General features: G+C 37.7%; 1 pseudogene; it reads right to left on the reverse strand.

The window, feature by feature from the left end:
- Positions 1-21,630, reverse strand: part of LOC143388648 (contactin-3-like) — a 119,228-nt pseudogene that overhangs the window by 30,564 nt on the left and 67,034 nt on the right.

Consider the following 21,630-nt stretch of genomic DNA (forward strand, 5'->3'; position numbering starts at 1 on the left):
CGCACACACACACCATATTCTCTCTCGCGCACGCACACACACACACACACACACCCCATATTCTCTCTCCTATTTAATCCATATACTGATTGATGATTGATGGCATGCTCAAGAACATATCAGCTTGGCAGCCATCCCCGTCACAGTCAGAGCTATTTGAAGGGCAGAGTCAAGAATCTTGTTTCTCTGAATTGACACTCATCCTAATTGTCGTATTTGCTGGCAAGAGGAGGACTCAAATCAACACTATAATTTGCATGTTCACATTCCCTCTCATCACGGCTCTCCCTCCAGTAAGGAATGATCAGCTAAGATGTGAAGGTAGGAAATCCAGGAGGCGTTCCTTTTACCTCTCACTATGAGCTCGGCGGCAGAGGAGACACTGTCCACTCCCGTGTGCACCATGCAGACGTACTTCCCGCTGTGCGTCAGCTGGATGTTTCTGATCATTAGATCACCTGAGGAACTCTGTTGGGAAAACCGGTGATGGACACACCATTATTTTTAAAACACAAAGAATTTTGGAGACTATGGCCCAGAAACACATGGCGACGGAATCTGTATTTAGAGTAAAAACTAAAGTGGGACTAGACAGAGGATGCAAGAAGGGAATGAACGGAAATAACACCAAGTTAAAAACCATACATGACTGCAGATAAATATTTCTGCAGACAAATAAATGACTAGCTTTCCCCAGGGGCATTTATGGTTTCAAAAATAAACGAGGGCAGAGATTATAGTCTCAGAGTCTATTTACTTCCACCAGGGTGACACTTATTTTATATCCACCGCTCAGCATCAGCTCAACTGTTTTCTCTGGTTCCAACCCCACTGCAATTATCTGCCTGAGAAGAAGCAGAAACCATTTAGGTATCTAGTGGGAAATAAATGCAGCGCGACACAGGGATTACCACAGTTGAACACTGTTCTAAACACATTGGAGCTCAAAAAAGACTAATGCCATTTAATTCCTCAGCTGCAAAACTTTAGGAACAGTCAGAATGAACCCCCTCAATAAGAAGAAATGGAAACATTTTAAACCTTAAAAATATCAGCTATCCATAAAGACATTTGTGGGTGTCCCTCAGCACCAATTAATGGAGCAAATATATTTCTAAATGCTCAACTTTAAACGGTCTTCATTTAAAGAGAATATAAAATCATGTTCATAAAATGACTAACTGCAGGTCGGTTTCATGCATTAGTAAAAATATAGATTGAAATAAAATAATTTGGAAAAGCAAAGCCCTTTGAAAAAGATTAGCAGTTGATGCCTGACCTGGTACAGGACACAGCAGCATTTATCTTGTTAATTAAAAGCGTAGCTTTCCTCTTGGGTTTTCCTAGAATATGTTGAAAGGGGATCTGTTATCCTATTTTTAGGTAATTTCCTAAAAGTACCTACAGGGTACTTCCTTCCATATTGCTCCCTGCCCTGAGGATTCTTAATAGGCCACAGATTCTCTGTTGGTTGGATCATATGGCTTTGGATGGAACTTCTTGAGCACTGGGAGAGACCAGATGTGCTGATTGATGGCCACAATTAAAAGATAATCCTGAAACTGTGAAGTTTGCAGATTTTACTTTCCACACTCTGAACTTTCTTCTTTTCCTCCCTCCCTCTTTCTCCTCAGGGTTATTTAGAAATTTATTCCCAGGATGAAACCCTCAGTGCTTGCTGACCATTGCAGGTTTTCTGAGTTCCATATAGTCACAGGAGGGTGATTATCATTTCTATAGAAATCTTAATTTTCAGCAAAAATCTGTTGATGTTAAATGCCACCAAGACATTGGGGATGAGGCTGTTATTCTCCCTACCTTTATTTCTTACTTTGAAAACAGTTGGGTAAAAGAGAATTATAACAGGGCTCTCCTGAGTTTTTAGATATCTGCATGTACCATTTCAGCACACTGCTGGTCTTGTCTCTTGAAGGAGTAATGGAGAGTTTGGTATCAGGATGTGGCTTCTATTGACTTCAGGTATTGATAGTGGGAGAGACAGAAATGCTCAGCCAGGTCACAGAAATCAAACTGTCTTCCTAAAGAAATGTAGGTTTATGTTCAGAGGACACACCATTTCTAAGTATACGAGTGTACCACAGTGAACCTCACCATCATGTATGCCACAAGAAATTAATTTTTAAAAATAAGATAAAATAACTATGGGTAAATGACAGAAAGATCAATAGAGAGAAGGGGCTGGGGAGAAGGAAGGGGAAGGAGAGATACTGGTGCCTCAATTAGAACAAAATATATTCCATGCTTGTATAATTATGTCAAAATGGATTCTACTGTAATGTATAACAAAAAGGAACCAATAATAAAATTAAATTAAATATAAAAAAATGTTGGAAAAAGAAGCAATAAACTAAGTTATGTAGAAAATGGGAGCCACCAATTTTTTTTAAGCACCAAAATGTTGTTAAAGTAGATAAATATGTAAATGGAAAGTAGAATTTAATTTTTGCCAGTTCAGTAACATGTATTTATATTGTACTTTTCTGGCCCTTTCTATCTCCAACTCATCTATTGTCTTAATGCATCGCTTCATAGAAGCAAGATTCACCTTAACAGAGGTTTACCCAATCCTGCTTAAGCCTTCAAGGGCTAAGACCTGCCTGACACATGACCTTTGTTCTCCAGGATGTAAACCCAACCCAGGGTAATAAGGAATGTACATGTGAGGCAGATTCCATCTGCAAACCTGGGAAGTTCAACTCAGGTCAAAGGACATCACATGGCACACCATGTGTGGAGAGCTGTAAAGCAACAGAGATGAATGTTTTCAGGTTCTGCTGACAGTGTGGAACCTGCTGCTAGGAGGAGTGTGAATGGGTGCAACCCCTCTGGAGAACTGACCAGAAGTCTCCACTAAGGCACAAAATAAGCATCATCTATCACCCATTATTTCACCCCTAGGAATGGACTTATCCTGCAGAAATGTGTGTGTGCATCGACCACAAGATATACACAGCTGAAAACCAGAGGACTCAATGTCTGTCTCAGTAAAACTCATGAATAAATAAGTGGTATAATCATTTACGGAAATACTATTGGGACATTAAAATGACAAAACTATGTACATAGATCTATGTAGCTGCATCTAAACAACCAGAGAGAAAAGAGGATATTGGTCTCATCTCACCACCCAAGAGAAGGGAGCTGTGGTGACCTGGGAAGGAATAAGTACTCTGGATTGAAGCATCATGGGGGATTCTAAAGTGCAGGTCATGCTCCATGTGTTCCTCCTGTGAAAATCCACTGGGCTACTTGGCAGGCACACATTATCCCATCATTTCTTATCAGGATGCAACTATTTCCAGACATTAAAAAAATTCCCAAAGGAAGATTCACTGATAGCAAACCCAACTCTTTTCCACATCAGGTTGTCACTCTTGGAGAATGTAGTTGTTTATTGGGTAGCTGGGATAAAGTGGGTGGGACAAGACTGCCTGGGAAAATCTAAGTAAAATTTGTCAAAATGTAGTAAACCATTTAGGTCTCCTCTAAATAGGTTTCTCGATATATTTATTAATGAGATAGCATAATAGATACATTTAGAAGCATTTTTCTTTAGAGTTTACAGCAATTCAAATAAAGGAGATTATAACACTAATAACTTTCAATAAATTGTTAGGCACACTAATAATTGTTTGAGTGAAAAACAGCTTGGTGTTTCCTCTCTGTTAAATTAGTCTGTAGTATTTTCCTAAGTATTCTTCCCCTCCCCCCCTCCTTGAATAGATTGGACCACATTGGCAAGATGGGGGGCAAGGGGTCAAGTTTTTACTTTTTCTTCATCCTGATTTTCTTTAAAACCTCCCTCTAAAAACCTCCCCCAAGCAATGAAATTCTAAGTTTTCTAGAGAGCAAGCCATTTTTCTAAGCTGCAGGCCACAGGTTTACTCAAAATAGGAGATATGGGCCGTGGACAAGGTCCATTCCAATAATTCATACAGAAACTTTTACAGCAGGAGAAAAATCCCTAAGTGATACAAATTTGAGTTCCTTCTTAAAAGCACTACCTTTTTAAAAATAAGATAATTCATTCAAAAACTATTTATTAAGCAACTACTACACTTCAGTTGCTGGGTATACAATGATGAGGGGAGAAAAAAACAGTCCTTATATTCACTGAGCTGACAGCTGAGAGAGGCAGTCATCAAACAATGACATAAAACAATGTCAAATTACAGTGTAACTTAAGATCAGAGAACACAGAAGAGTCTATGGTTTTCAAGGGTTTCAGTGAATGAACCGACGGGCCCAGGCATGCGATGTAATCAGAAGTCTTGAAAAAAGAGGGTGAAGTGGTCTACACGGGCACATATCTACATGCAAAGCACTTGAGGACACAATCAATTTGTTTGACTCAAGAAGGGTAGGGTAGTGGCACACACCTGTAATCCCAGCGGCCCAGGAGGCAGAGGCAGGAGGATCATAAATTGGAGGCCAGCCTCAGTGACTCAGTGAGAACCTAAGGAACTTAGTGAAACTTTGTCTCAAAATTTAACAAGTGTTTGTGTGTGGAGTGGAGCATTGCAGATGAAATTCTGTGGTTCAGCACCACTGGGTTCAATCCCCATTACCAGGGGGAACAGGGGGGTTGCTAAAAGGGTTTCAGGAATAGGGATGTGAGGAATGTAGTTAATCTACAAACTCTTTATCTGTCCCCCAAAATTAAAAGTTCACTATAGTCAACATCAAATGCATAGTTACATCAAAATGACAGTAAATTTTTTCCTTTTTGGGCTAATTTTATAATTTCTAAGTTTGGCTAGAACCATTTACCCCTTTTTTCATGCTGGAGATTGAACCCAGAGCCTTAAACACACTAAGCACACACTCTACCACTGGGCCACATGCCCAAGCCCTAGAATCACTTTCTCATTGAAGTATTTGTTCACCTAGTCATACACATTTCTTTTAGGAAAAAAAAATACACATTTTTGAAACATGCTACAGGTACAAGAAGCAAACAGATTTATAAGCCAAATCATCTTTGACATGAATGTTAAGGGAAAATGTAGCGTGTGCTGAATTAAACAGAAGAGGATCTTATTAACTTTTCCCCTGTATTTTCTGAGGTGATGACACTAATGAAATTTGGGATGCAATTTAAAAGCCACTCTGCACTGAAAGGCAAGCAGTATGTGATGTGATAACCCATGCCAGGAGAAAGTAAATGAACAGCCGATCATCACTAATTACAGGCGGGCTCGAAGCACACTGTGGTGTCTGCCATGTGCTAAGAACCGAGGTGCAGTGCAAACTTCGGAATCGGGGAGCGTCTTCCATGTTGCCAACAGAGCCTCAACTTTGAGTGAAACAGATTATCACAAATACTAATTCCTTAGTAAGCACTCTCGATATAAATGCTGCCACTGGACTGCCAAGAAGCATAATTTCCCAGTATAAGGGAAAAAAATACATTTTGATGGCTATTTGGAAGGCAAGGTTGACTAGGCGGGCCTCCTCCTTTTTATCACTTTATGCAGTCTGTGACTGCAGAGCCACCCAAATTAATCATGGGTCCCTTCACAGGCCTGCTTTCCAAACCCTGACACCGCATGTAAATCACACCCAGGTGCCTTGAAAGCAATCGACCTATAGGATCCTCCTGGAATCTGGTTGGTGCTTTTATTTGTGAAGGTCCCCAAAGGAACTGATGGTGACATCTCTCGCCTCTGCATTTATGATCAAGCAAATTAAACCTTGCCCCCACTCGCCCTGGACAGCCTCCTCAGGGTCACCTTCCTTACACACATACTCTGCTCAGGCAAGGAATAGAAAACGTAGGCAGCCACTGAAGATGGAAACAGGACCAAGCTGGGACATTGTGCTAATTTTTCTTACTAACAGTGGTTACAGTCACTTGGTTGTCTGAACAGGTGATATTTAAGGCAGGTAAATGTCATCTGTTCATATCAGAATTTGCTTGACTTTCTTTTTTTTTTTTGGCAGGGGGAGGTACTGGGGATTGAACTCAAGGGCACTTGACCACTGAGCCACATCCCCAGCTTTATTTTGTATTTTATTTACAGACAGGGTCTTTCTGACTTGCTTAAGGCCTGGGATTTTGCTGAGGCTGGCTTTGAACTCACAATCCTTGGGTCTCCAAAGTGCTGGGATTATAGGTGTGCCCCACTGAGCTGGGCTAAGAATTTGCTCAACTTTCTTTGGGAGGGGATGTCCTAGTTTGCCTCACTAGAAGTTGGTGATGTCAAGATGCTTTTACCAGAGACTTCAACTCAGTGTTTTCTACACTTTGGTCACTACAGTTACATTTACAGCTTTATATGACACATCCTATGAATGGAAGTTCTGTTATTCACTTGATGTTTTCTTAAACTGGTTAGCTTTCTTTAATTAATATGGAAACAGATAGGGAAAATGTATATTTTTGACCTAAATGGGAGTTTGCTCACCAAAATAAGTTAATGGCAGAAATGAACACAGTGAGTAGAAAAAAATATGAATGGACACTGTCCAAGATAATGCATATGGACAGCAGCTGAATGGTGTTAAAGTCCCTGAGCTAGAGACCTTTGCTCTGCTAATTAAAAAAGGAGATTGGCAAGTGTTAGACACTGTAATCAACAAATTCAACACTATAGTTAGCCACTATTCTGAACTTAAACTCATGATTGAAAAAAAATTGAAAATGGATGGTTTCTATGTCCTATTATTTAGAGCTGCATATCTAGGACCTAAATCCTATCATTCTCAATGCTGGTTGTGCTATAAATTTACCTGAGGAATCTTTAAAAAGTACCAGAAAAGCCTAGGCCACATCCCAGGATAATGAAGTCAGAATGAACTGGAGACAGGAGACCCTCTAGGTGACTCTAATAAGCCATTAGGGTGCAAAGCTCATTAAACCTCCTGGAATTTGACGTTCCTAATCTTCATTCCTCTTGGAAACAGAAGGCTTACAATAACCACTCTGATGTCCCCCAACTCTGAAATGCTATAATAAATAAATTAATGAAATAATTATTAGGCTGGGCTGGACATTGCTGGACACAGGCTGACAACAGCACTCCTATACAGAGGGTCCTCCTGCGAGGGAGGCATGAAAACTAGCGTTCGTGAAGCAGACAGAGTGTGTCAGGTTGGGGCCAACTCCCTTGACATTGCCTTGTTTGCTGTGCTCATTGTAATTTAGAAATAGTCACCCAAGTCACTCAACAGTGATAAATTTCTATAAATGCACATCGAAACTTACTATTACTCAACCTGTACCACTCTAGGATTTCTGTTGATGGATGTGATGATTCTGGCATATTCCAAGTCAAGGAGCTTATCCTGGAGAGTAAATTAACTCAGGGATCAAATCTCACTGTTTTGTTTTTCCCTATAGTGAATGAACAAAGTGCACTAAAAGCAGATCTGTCCCTTGTAGAATGGTATGGCTGTGTGGAAGAAAGGGTCCACTGATGCAAAGGAATAAAAAGCTATTTTCTCATGGCCACATAAACAAATTCTGCTGAGTTCCTTAGGTTTACTTCTGGCACCAATTCATTTTGCTATGTAATCATTTACCCCCAAATTTAGTAGCTTAAATAAAAAAAAAAAACACTTATTGTGTTCAGGAAACAGCAGAGAGGAGTGGAGCCAGCTCCTTAGTGCTGCATAGCTTCTTGGGGAGATGTACCTGGGGACTGGCAAGCTCATCCACAAGACGGGCAACTTGGAGTTGGTCGTTGGCTGGGACTTCAGTGGGACTGATGGCTGGGGACCCTGGTTCCTCTTAAAGTGAATCCCTGCACACTCTACTTTGGCTTCCTCATAGTCTAGTGGCTCAGTTTCAGAGCCATTGTGCTAATGGAACCAGGTAGAAGAGCATGCGTTTTGGGGAGTTAGCCTCAGGAATCCGATGGCACTGTTCCTGGGGTTCTTTATTAGTCAGGGAAGTCACAAAGGTCTTCTGGGTTTCAACAGGGGAGGAATGGCTTTATTGCAGGTGGACAGGTGTTTGTCAAAGTCATGCAATAAGGAGAACTCATTGTATAAAGCAGGCTGTGGCCACCATCTTTAGAAAACACAATCTGCCTCACCACAGGTTCCATCCACACCTGCCGTACAGCCAGTGCTTGGGACGGATGATCCACAGGGGCCACAGAAACAGGTTTCCATACCTTCCACTATAGCTTTGGGGTCTCTCACATGGAGATCTGAGGGAGAGAAAGTTGTAACTTGTGGCTATGTACTTGCCAAGAGTCACCCTTGTGGGCTGGCCTGAACTGAATGTGCCAAGAACCTAGAATAGGTTAAAAAAAGAAAAGAAAAAACAACAAAGAAATAAAAGCAAAACCCTAGACTAGACACCCTTTCTTATAAGTCAGAAGCCTGTATATGGACCAGATAAAGGACTCCCAAGGGCTCAAAGAGTATAAAATTATATCCTCTCCCAGGAGAGTTGCTCCCAAAGAGATCACAGTGTTTTCCTTACAATTGCAGTCGATTATGTTCCAGCCATTTTCCAGATATTTCAGAAGTATAGATTTTTCATCTCCAAGTCATATTGAAAAAGATAAAATAGGAAAGACTAGGTTTGATATTAAATGTGACTATCAATAGAATTTTTTTATGATAAAGAACATGTTCTAAAATTTTAAGGTTGGTATAAGAAAAAGGGATTGAAAAATCACTGCTGATCATTTATTGCTATCTTGAATGCTGCTGGAATTAATATTACACTGAGCTTTAAAACATTTTTTTTATGTACAGAAAAAAAAGAAGTGTTAATTAGAAAAATAAAAACTATTCCAAAGTTTTACCCAGAGTCACAAAACACACAACTTTCAATAGTCATTTTACTAATTCAACAAGATGCATGAAATACAAAAAGGCAGTAAAGCTGACAAAATTCAGAAAGAATAACATTCAGTCCCATGGTTCAGAGTGTTTCTATAATAATAATTTTTTTGTTGTTAAAAACCAACCACTTAAAATTTCTGGTGTTGGAGTCTAAATTTTTAAATCACCCCAACTGATCTATTCATTCTTTACTTGCATGTCTAGGTTCTAATCAATTAAATGGGTATAATTAAATATCACATCTTATACAGTACAATGATTTTCTAAATTAGAACATAAAATATAAGCCAGCATGATTAGAAAATTGGCCAGTTGCTCTGACTTCTGGTATCCAGTCACCACATAAGGAATTTAGAAGTTGCCACTCTGTCTTAACAACAGGTAAAAATCTAAACACAATTAAAAAATTAATTCTTCTTAGCTACAGCAAGGAAATATGGTCACAGGGCAGACTGTGTCCCTCAACACTGGAGATGTAACTGGGCAGATGCAGAGATCCACATGTAGAAGGCTCCCTGGAAACCTCTGCTGGAGTAGGAAACCTGGCTGTTACTGACAACCTGCGGGACGGGCTGAGGGGATAGCTCTGGGGACCCAGTCATAGAGGGGTCCCCACAACCTCAGCGTTACTTCAAAGTCTACTAAGTCCTTGTAGAAAATACTGGAGAAAAATTCCACACGGTTCTGGCAGAAGCAGGGGAAAGGAACATCCCAGACTGTTTTACTCTCCCTTAAAAGGTCTGCCTTCAGGAGCAAGTAGCCAGCTTGGTCTGATCAGAGCCTAACCTACTAGGGGGAGGAAATATCAAACTCCACCTCCTCCAGCCATCCTGTCCCATGTTAAGAGGGCGGGGGGACATGGAAAAGAACAAGAGAAGTTTAGAGTCTAGGGGTACGGGCTCACTTAAAAGATGGAGCCCTCCCTCCCATATACCTCGTCCATCGGTCTCTTATTCAAGGCCTATTGATCTCATTGCCATTTCCTAGTACATCATATGTGCCTTTCACCAAAGTTACAGGCACATAAAAAGGCAAAAATCCAACCAAACAACAAAATAAGGTTTGAACAGGCAAAACAATCAGGGTAGGAGTGATGGTATGATCAGACTAGGAATTGAAAAACATGATAAATACTAAGTGCTCCAGTGGGGAAAAAGTAACCACAGGTGAACACAGGAATGCTGCAAGCAAACCAATGGAGATGTCCGGAAAAAATTAGAAAGAATAAGATGCCAGATGAGATCATTGAGAACACAGACAATGACAAGAGCTGGTGAGGATGAGGGGAAAAGCACACTCAGATTGTTGGCGGGACAGCAAGTTAGTGCCATCACTTTGCAAAGTAGTATGGAGATTCCTCCAAAGACTAGAAATGGACCACCATGTGGCCCAACTGCTGAGGAATGAAACCACTGTGTGACCCAGCTGCCCCACTCCTTGGTGTTTATCCAAAAGATCTCAAACCAGACACTGCAGTGATACTGCCATTTCAAAGTTCACAGTGGCACAATTCACAGTAGCCGAGTTATTGAATCAGCCAGATTAATGGGTCAAGAAAATATAATACACACACACACACACACACACACACACACACACACACAATGAAGTTGTATTTAGCCTTGAAGAAGAATGAAATTATGGCATTTCCTGGTAAATGGATGAAAATAGAAACATCATGCTAAGTGAAATAAACCAGATTCAGAAAGTCAAAGTTTGAATACTTTTCTGTAGGTGTGGAAGCAAGAGCAAAATAAAGGGGGAAAAAAAGATAAAGGTGGATCTCATAAAAGCAGAGGGAAGATCAGCAGAGTAGAGGAAGGAGATTGAGGGGGAAGAAGGAGGAGGGATAGGAAAGGGAGGAAATGTGGAATGAAACTGATCAAATGATGATGTGTGCATGTACGAATACAGCACAGTGATTTCTACTTCTATGTATACCTATAAAGCACCAATTAAGAAACATAAATAAATAACTAGAAGGACCTGTAGAGTGTAGCAAGGGAAATGGGGAGGCAGGAATAGAGGCGCAGAGTAAGCCCTGGGCACTGAAATGGAGCCAATTATATTCCATACATGAATGTTTATGTGGAAATGGTCCCCAATATTATGTGCGACGATAATGCACTAATATAAATATTATGTAAAAAAAGAATCTCCAGAGACTAAAACACTGTAACAGAAGTGGAGAAACCTTTTAATGGGCTCATCAAAGGAGAAACCAAGCTGAGCAAAAACCTCTAAGTCCGAGGACATGACAATAGGAGTTTAAAATCACAAATGGACTGAAAGGAAACAGAACCATTTCCAAAGACTGTGGCACAATTACCACAGGTGCAGAGTATGTGGGATGGAAACAGCAGAAGGAGAAAAATGTGTGAAGGAACAGAAAAAAAAATACGTGTTTGATATGAGAATTTCCTCAAATAAATTTCAGACACCAAATCGCAGATGCTTTGTAAAGGCCAGCCCCAAGCAGGACAAATGCAAAAACCCAAACACACCAAAGTATGACTGGGCATATCCCATCCCAATGTTAGAAACCACAAATGGAGAAGAGCTCGTTATCTAAAGCACTGAGAGAGAAGCACTGCTCTTCAGAAGGACTCCTGCAGCTAGTGAAATTATTCTTCAGAAATGAAGGAGCAAAGACTCTTGGGACAGAAAAAAAAAGGAGACCTGGGCATGGTGGTGCACGCCTGCAATCCCAGTGGCTCAGGAAGCGGAGGCAGGAGGATTGAGAATTCAAAGCCAACCTCAGCAACTCAGTGAGGCACTAAGCGACTCAGTGATACCCTGTCTCTAAATAAAATACAAAATAGGGATGTGGCTCAGTGGTTGAGTGTCCCTGGGTTCAATCCCTGGTACCCCCTACCCCTGAAAAGAAATTGGAGAATAGGGCTTCAGGAGACTGGCCTTGCAACAAAGGCTAGAAGTTATTGACAGGGAAGGAGAAATGTATATCAGTCAGAATTCTGAATGTACAAAAAGACAGGAAGAGTGCCAGAGAAGGGGTCAGTGGAGGCGATACAAACCCTTATTTTCTTCTTATTATTAATTTATTAACAAATAATACTTTGCACAAACTGACAGAGACCATGTATTAGATTCGGTGTGTCTATGTGTGTGTGTGTGTGTGTGTGTGTGTGTGTGTGTGTGTGTGCGTGCATGCATGCACACAGTGGTGCTAATATGTGCTCCTGTGTAAGTAAAATGAATGGCAATGACACAGAAAAAGAAAGGGAAAATACTAGTTTTTGTTTTAATCATAAGGTACTTGTGTTTTTAGATTTTATTATGAGGTTCCTTTATTATAAGCACTACTTATGAAATGAACTTGAAAATGATCTCAAAGCACTCTGGAAATGGACTTGGATTAGTTATGTCTGTACATTGCAAACTTTAGATCTACCACTTAGAAAAAACATGCAGCATAATTGATATGTTGTTATGGGTCCTAGTCTGCCTGGGTTTAATTCTGAAGATCTGAAGACTATGAAATTCAAGGACAGGGTGTCTGGAGAGCGCTTTTTTTCAGATTCTTTGATGGTGCCTCTCTATATTCTCCAATGGTAGAAGAAACCAGGGGTGTCTCTTGGGCATTAACCTCATCCCACTCAGGAGGGCTCTATTCCCGTAATCTCACCACCTCCTCACCTGCCAGACCACCACTGTAGGAGTTAGAGGTTTCAACACAAAAATTTCAGAGGAGAAAACAAATATTTGTCCCTTTAGCAACATGTTAAGAAATAAAGAAAGTGGAATCCTAAAGAATGCTCAATTAAGACCATGAAATTCTTATAATGTCTAGAAAACTAAAAAAAAAAAGAATAACAACAACTAACAAAATAGTGAGAAGTATGGTAGATATTAATTCAGCTATGTGAGTAAGGACTTTGAACAGCATAGTCTAAATGCATTCATTAGAAGACAGAGATTTTCAGAGTAGCTAAAAGCTAGACCCAACTGTATATTCTCTACTAGGAAATATACCTTCAATATAAAGATACATAGAAATTAAAAGGAAATTATAAAATATATGTTGTGTTAATGGTGATGAAAGAATAAAATAGTCACTACAGTAAATTCAGTCAGAGCAGAAGAGAAAGCCCAGGGAATGTTATCAGTGCTGACATGGACCACTTCTTAATGATAAAGGGCCCAGAGTGTAAGCAGATACAGTAACCCCCAATGTATGTGTGCCTAACAAAAAATATGTAGCAAAAACTGAGAGAACATTTGGGCAAAAGAGATAAATATGGACAGGATCCAGCAGGCAGAAGTTCAGAAGGACGTGGTTGAACTACAAAGCAGTACCAATTGAATGGATATAATGACATCTAGATGCTACCTCACCCATCAACAGCAGATAATACCTTCTACTCCAGTTCAAATGTAATATTCACCAGGAAAGATCATATCTGGGTCTTAAAACATACCCCACTAATGTTAAGAGCATAGAAAACAGACAACATTTGCTTTCAGACTATAATATAATTAAACTAGAAAGCAATAATGGAAAGATCCCCCAATTCTTGTACATAAAATTACACACTTCTACTCAACAAATGGGTTAATGTAAAAAAAAAAAAAAAAACTCAAGAGAAATTATTAAAAAATATTCTGAACTAAATGCAAAAGAAAATAGAACTTATCAAAATTTGTGGGATGTAGTGAGTACATTGCTTTGAGGGAAATTGATAGCACTGACTGCGTATGTCAGAAAAGAAGAAAGATCTACGATCAATAATGTAAGCTTCCACCTTAGAAAACTAGAAAACGAAGAGCAAATTAAATCCAAAGCAAGCAGAGTAAAAGAAACAAACATAAGAGCAAAAACCAGTGAAATTGAAAACAGGAAGTCAGTGGAGAAAATCAACAAAACCAAAAGTTGGTTCTTGGAAAAGATCAATAAAATCAATAAGCCTCTAGTCAGCCTAACTATGAAAAAAAAAGAAAAGAGGAAATACACAAATTATTACTATCATGTATGAAAGAGAGGCCATCACTAAAAACATCATGGACATAAAAGGATAATAAAAATAATATTACAAACAATTCTTGTCTATAAATTTGATACTTTAGATGAAATAGACCAATTCTTTGAAAAACGTGACCTGCCAAAATTTACCCAGGAATAAACATACAATCTGAATAGGTCTACATCTATTTACAAAATCAAATCAATAATTAACAATCTTACCAAACTGAAAATGTCAGGTGCAAATACGTTCATTGACAAATTTTAACAAACATTTAATTAAGAAAGTGTAGCAATTCTCTACAATCTCTTCCAAAAGATCCAGGAAGAAGACATACTTTCTAACACATTCTAGGAGGTCAGAATTACCCTAATAACAACCAGACAAACATATTAAAATAAAACTGCATAACACCAATATTCTTTATGAACTTAGATACAAAATCCCTTAGTATCAGCAAATAGAATTAAACAATGAATTTAAAGATTGTACACCATAACCAAGTGGACTTTGTGTCAAATACACAAGACTGGTTTAACATTTAAAAATCTATTTATGGGTAATCCATCCAGTAGTGAAATGAAGAGGAAAACAACAGATGTAAACAGAAAAAGCGTTTGACAAAAATCTGGCACCTATTCATGATTATAGTTATCAATAAATTAGGGATAGAGGAGAATCTCTACACCTTGATAAAGAATGTCCACAAACAACCCACAACTTAAAATGCTTTATGACAAAAAACTCCAAGTTCTGAGACCAGGAACAAAGCAAGACTGGCTCTTTTTCAACATCATATTGAAAGCCCTAACTAATAAAGTAAGAGAAGAAATGGAAATTTAAAAATATACAGACAGAGAAGTAGAAAATGCAAATTTGTTTATGTGATCATCTCTGTATGAGATCTGAAAGAATCAAAAGGAAATCAGAACTAACAAGTAACGTAGGAGGTAAGGTTGATATTCAAAGTCCAGTTGTTTTCCCAAATACCAGCAATGTACAAATGGGATTTGAAATGAAAACATACTACCATTTACACCAGCACCCCAAATACTGAAATACTTATGTTAAAATCTAACAAAATATGTGCAAAATCTAGGTGGGAAACTGCAAGTCTGATGGAAGAAACAAAAGAACCTAATAAGCTGAGAGAGATTCTATGTTCATGGATAGGAAGACTTGAAAAATATACACATTTGTGGATAGTTGAAATCCTGGTTCTAAAATTCCTATGTCAAGACAAAAACCCAGAACACCCCAGTCAATACTGAAGAGAAACAAAGCTGGAACATGGGAACACCTAAATTAAATACTAATATTAAGGCTACAGAAATCAAGAAAGGATGGTCATGGTGAAAAGGGCAGACAAATTGGTGCAACAGATGAGAGAGCCCAGAAATAACCCACAAATTCAGTCAACTGATATTTGACAAAGGAGCAAATGACAGCCTCTTCACAATATGGTCCTAGAAAAACTGGATGTTCACATGAAAACAGTGAATCCAGACACAGACTCTGTACTCTGCACAAAAATGAAATCAACAGGAGTTGCACTCTTAAATGTAAAATGAAAATCTTATTATAAAAGTCCTAGACTGTCATACAGGGAAGAAACCTAGATGACCCTGGGTATGGTAAAGGTTTTATAGACACAATACCACAAGGCCAATCCATGAAAGAAGTAACCGACAAGCTGGGCTTCATTAAAATGAAAAAAACTTCTGCTCTCTGCATGATGTCAAAAAATGAGAAGGCAAGTCACAGACTGGGAAAAAGGTCTCACCAAAGACACTTCTAATGAAGGACCTCTTTACAAAATGTACAAAGAACCCTGAAAACTCAACAATAAGAAAATGAATAATGCAATTAAAAAGTGGACAAAAGACCTAAACAGACATTCCACTAAATATATGCAAATAGCAAGCAAATATATGAGCATATGTGCAATATCCATTCCTCATTAGGGAATTGTGAATTGAAACATCAGCAAAATATCACTACAATTCAGAAAATTAACACCAAATACAGGAGAAGGCACGCAGTAGCAGGAATCCCCAATCACTGATAATGGGAATGCAAAATGGAACAGCCATTCGGAAGGCATTTTACCTATTCCTTATAAACCTATTCTTATCATAGGATCCAGCATTTGCACTTCTTGGTATTTACCCAAATAAATTGAAAACTTATGTCCTTGCAAGGTAAAGGAAGAGTACAGGGGATGGAGATGGAGAAAACTATGTTATATACATTTATGAATATGGCAAATGAACCCAACTGTTTTGCATCACTACCAAACATTAAAGAACAAAAATAAATCTTTAAAAAACCCCACACATAGATGTTTATAGCTGCTTTATTCAGATTTGCCAAAACTCAGAAGCAATGAAGATATTCTTCAGCAGATGAGTGGATAAATAACTGGGGTACACCTGGAGAATGGGAAATTATTTTGCACTAAGAAGAAATGAGCTGGCAAGCCATGAAGGACAAGGCATGGAGGAATCTTAAATGCCTGTAATTAAGTGAAGGATGCCAATCTGAAAAGACTAGATAGTACATGATTCCAACTGCATGATGTAGTTGCCAGGGGTTAGAGGGATGAACAGGCAATTTTGTGAGCCAGGAAATGATCAGTACATATTGAAATTGGTGTGTAAATAAAAGATTTCCTGCTGTGCTCTGAAAAGAAAGCTGTCCAATGGATATCTGAAACAGATGAGATGGAAATCTGATCTACGCAAATGTAAAATTCATTACTTGGTCTTTAGGAAAAACAAAAACATACCAAAAAAATTTATCCTCCCCCAAAAAAACCCAACAAAATAAATTTCTGTGTAGCTAAGGTTGTTTTAATGCAATAGGTATTTTGCTTTTGTAACTTTTGAAAGTAATTCTCTATTTCTAGATTTTTAAAAATCAGCTACCTATACAATCAGGCAATTTTGTGTGTGTGTATGTGTGTGTGTGTGCGTGCGTGTACATGAGAGTACATATGTGAATCTCTCTCTTTGGGGAGAAAAAGCTATTTTTTTCTTTCTTCTGTCTGAAAGAGCAATCTTGCATTTCTTTAGAGGTAGTATTAACTGTAGCATTTGGAGGACTCAGTTATAATGCTAAATACTCCCCTAGTATCCAAATCACTTAAAAGCAACTAGGGAGATTTTTGGTCTCTGAGAAATGAGAAGTTGGCGATAAGGTATTGTTTTTCAATCATCTGTCTAGTAAAACTTTAAAAAGAAAAATCAAGGAAAAACCCCTGTGCAGAAAAGAACACTGGGGAGCCACCACTCATGGGAGCAGGAATTGCAGAAGCTTTTCTGGAGAACAATTCAAAGCAGTCCTACCATCCTAACAATAGGAGCTAACCTGCACTGTTCTTAGAACCTTCTATATACCTCTGAATAAAACAGTATTATCTCCTCAGTTTCACAGATGAGAAATCTGAGCCAACAGAATTGATGATCAATAGCATATATGAGAATGAAATAGCTTCCAAAAGCTGGCTCTCCACTTTGGTCTTTAACAAGGAGTCTATTCGCATGTAACTCTAATCTGGCCCGGCAATTCTCTTCCTGAGTAGACACCTCCAGAACCCCAGAACTATCTACAAGGGTCAATAGCCTTCTTTCAAATACTATTAACTATTTTATCCTCATTTCTTATTCTAAAAATCCTCAGAATAATTTAAATTGAAATAAGATTGGTTCATTTACTTAACCTGAGATCAGATTTAAAACCACAGAGAAATCAGAGAAAAATTGAAATCTGACAATATATACCTGTTTTGTTTAATCTAAGAATCTTGAAATTTTAATGCTTCCTTTCCTGTTTCTCGTTAATCATTTACTTGTATTAAGAAAGTATTGTAGTTTATTTAGGCCTCATCAACTTCTTGTGTAAATGATTAACAGTCATATTATTTCTCTTTTGAGGGAAGTTTTTATCCTCCCTATTATGCTTTCTAATGGGTTGCTGTTGATACATAAATAAATAAACTATTACATTTTGCATAGTTACTTTGTACTGAACATGGTAGGTAACTGAATTTTGATTAGTTTTTTAAATGTTATAGTTGATACTATTGGGTATGATACTAATATCATTATGTCCTCTAATAATTGTAATTTTGTTTCCTTATTTCAAAGGCTACCTTTTATTTATATTTACACCTTATTAAATTCATGTAGACATCTCTAAATGACTTTATTCATGACATTGTAAAAATCCCTGTTTTATTGCTGAGTTAAGTAAAAGTATTTCTACTATTTTCCTTTAAAGATAATTTTGAAATAGAGAGAAAAGAATCTTCTTATACCTATTTTAACATGAACTTAAAGCTCAGTAATTGTTATTAATTTTACTGAATATCTGATAAGAAAATCATGAACTATTTTATGAGATATATCAATATAGACATATGTATATTTCCTGGGACAACTAGTAGCTTATGAAGGCCCTGTTCCTTTAATATAATGTTTTTCTGAACTGGTAAAATTTCACTTAGATTTTCATAATATATTCAGGGAATTTTTTACATTTACTGATTTATTTACTATCTTCCCAGGATATGTTCTCAAGAATATGCTAGCCTTACAAAGTCCATGGAAAAAAAATTAACTTTAACTTTTTTATGTTGTCAAAAAGTACACAATATAAACATTTGTCTGTTTCTTTAAAAGTTAAAAAAAGAATCAGTAAAATTATCTAGCTCTAGTGAATATGTAATTTTAATTTTTAATTTTTTTATTTACATATGACAGCGGAATGCATTACAATTCATATTACACATATAGAGCACAATTGTTCATATCTCTGGCTGTATGCAAAGTATATTCACACCAATTCACATCTTCATAAATGCACTTTGGATAATGATGTCCATCTCATTCCACCATCATTTTTAACCCCATGCCTCCTCCCTTCCCCTCTCATCCCTCTGCCCTATCTAGAGTTCATCTATTCCTCCTCTGCTACCCCTCCCTATCCCACCATGAATCAGTCTCTTTATATCAGAGAGAACATTAAGCATTTATTTTTGGGGGATTAGCTAACTTAGCATTATCTTCTCTAAGTCCATCCATTTACCTGCAAATGCCATGATTTTATTCTCTTTTATTGCTGAGTAATATTCCATAGTGTATATATGCCACATTTTTTTAAATCCATTCGTCGTACTGAAGGGCATATAAGTTGGTTCCACAGTTTAGCTATTGTGAATCATGTTGCTATAAACATTGATGTGGCTGTGTCCCTGTAGTATGCTGTTTCTAAATCCTTTGGGTATAGACTGAGGAGAGGGATAACTGGGTCAAATGGTGGTTCCATTACCAGTTTTTATAAATGGGATGGATTCAAACTAAAAAGTTTCTTCTCAGCAAAACAAACAATTTGTGAAGTGAATAGAGAGACTACATCTTGGGAGCAAATCATTACCCCTTGCACATCAGACAGAGCACTAATCTCTAGGGTATATAAAGAACTCAAAAAGCTAAACACCCCGAAATCATTCAATCAATGAATGGGCCAAGGACCCAAACATACAACTCTCAGAAGATGATATACAATCAATCAACAAATATATGAAAAAAAATGCTCATCATCTCTAGCAATTAGAGAAATACAAATCAAAACTACTCTAAGGTTTCATCTCACTCCAGTCAAAATGGCAGCTGTTAAGAACACAAAGAACAGTAAGTGTTAGTGAAGATGTGGGGGGAAATGTACACTTATACACTGCTGGTGGGATTGCAAACTGGTGCAGCTACTCTGGAACGCAATTTGGAGATTATAATTTTAATTTTTAATAAACATTTATATTTTGATAATTTATATTTTCCCAGAAATTCTCCAACTAATTGGATCGTCACATATGAAACTTAAAACAGAAAATCCTCTGATCTAATGTTTCTTTCTTGTCTGTTATATTCTCTTTCTCACACCTAACTTTACTATTTTTCTTTGATTTTCCAAGATGTTATCTTGTGCTTTTTGAGATCATATCAATTCCATCTCCTTTCCATGCATTTGTTTCTTAATTTCTGTTACTCAAATTTTACAAAGGTGTAAAAAAATGAAAATGAATGTACATTGTCCTTTGGAAGGAAAAATTGTTCATGTGTATCTGTTGCTTCAATTAATGGTAGCATCAAATTGTCCTTTTTTAACATTGGGCCAATTGATCTTCTGGTGTTTGAAAGAAAAGCTCTCAAAATGTACACAAGAGTATTGTCTCTCATTATTTCTTCCCTTTGATCTTATCTACTTTAATGGTATATTATTTATGGCATTGTGGTTTCTGATTATTATAACTTCATGGTATGGAAAAATATTTTCAAAATACATTTATTCTCTTTCTGCCCTTTAGGTTTGCCATGCATTATTCTTTGTTTGAAATTAGCATTCATTTCTCTCTTTTGTTGCATTTGCCTGATAAATATTTGCACATCTCTTCATTTACAGTTTTTTCTTGATAGTCTGATTTTTATTGTAACTCTGCTGTTTTTATGGGTCTTAGTATAATACATTACACAGTGCTTGGTTTGTCTCTTGCTTATCTTGTTGTAAATTCAAATTTGTTTTACAGGGTTTCCACTGGGGGTGGATATGGACCATTCATGTTAATAAATACCATAAATGAGAAACATAGTCCTGGGAAAACAACTCAAAGCAGGGACTGAGTCTCTGCATATGTGGTTGAGAAAATGCTGAGATACGGAAGTGTTTTTACATTTGCTGTTTCTGCCTGGAATTGGGGAACCCTGATCTTCACCTGAGAAGCAGTATGGGAGGTAATGTGCTTTGTGGAAGTGTCTGTAACATGAATAATAACAGCATCTCTGGTAAATCCAATTTTGTGGGCTGATTACTGGGAACATTTTCTTAACGATCTTTCTAGATCAGCTAACACCTTTAACTTGGACAAGATATAAAACTTACAGTATGACTAAGGGATATATTGAAAAACTCAAAGTGACACAAAAGTGCCACAGATGCATATTTAAAATCTATAAGTGATCTTTTACCTGGTTTTGTATAGTAAAGAATGGCTGGTTTTAAAATTTAAGTTCTTGCACACAAACAGTTCAAGCCAAAGTGACCACATTGTATTATCACACACCATTTATCATCTTCAAAGATATTCCTCTCTACAACTGAGAGCTAGGAAATACTTCAAGCATCAAGCTTGCGGGTAGCTGCTATAACTGGAGTGAGACTGTGTTGCCTGTGGAAATCAATCAAATTGAAGTGAGCCAGTTAAGTGAATGGCGGATTGTCACTGCTAAAATTCTTACTACTTCAAGTGACTTCTTTCCACACACATTTTAATTCATCACAGAACCAATCCCACAAGTGTTGGGAAAAGCACACAGCATGGATTCTGACATTCTTCATTGCTAATGCACCTACACAATCCAAGGATTCTCAGAGCATACACAGTGAACTCCTCGTGTGTTTGGGTTTGAATGCTTTTATCCCACAGTGAGCTCCTATCACAAAAAGAATCTTATACCTAGAATTTAGCTGATTAAGCACATCAAAAATATCTTTGAATATCCCTGAATTCAGACTTCAATTGCCAGGTCCCAGGTGTTTAGATACCAGCCAATGATGCTCTTCTATTTCTCTTAAACTTTGGACAATTATTTCCCTTTTCCTACTTGTGGAAAATAAGCTGTATTTAAATTAGGAAAAGAAAGATGTTACATAGGTGTAAATAACAGAATCTCTTTATCTCCCCCCACCCCCTGCAGACTGAGTGCATACAATGGCTGGTTAAATATAGGATACCACCAAATCCGTATTGCTTGACCTGAGTCTCTTA

Source organism: Callospermophilus lateralis, unplaced genomic scaffold (genome assembly GCF_048772815.1).
Source record: "Callospermophilus lateralis isolate mCalLat2 unplaced genomic scaffold, mCalLat2.hap1 Scaffold_91, whole genome shotgun sequence".
Classification (NCBI taxonomy): domain Eukaryota; kingdom Metazoa; phylum Chordata; class Mammalia; order Rodentia; family Sciuridae; genus Callospermophilus; species Callospermophilus lateralis.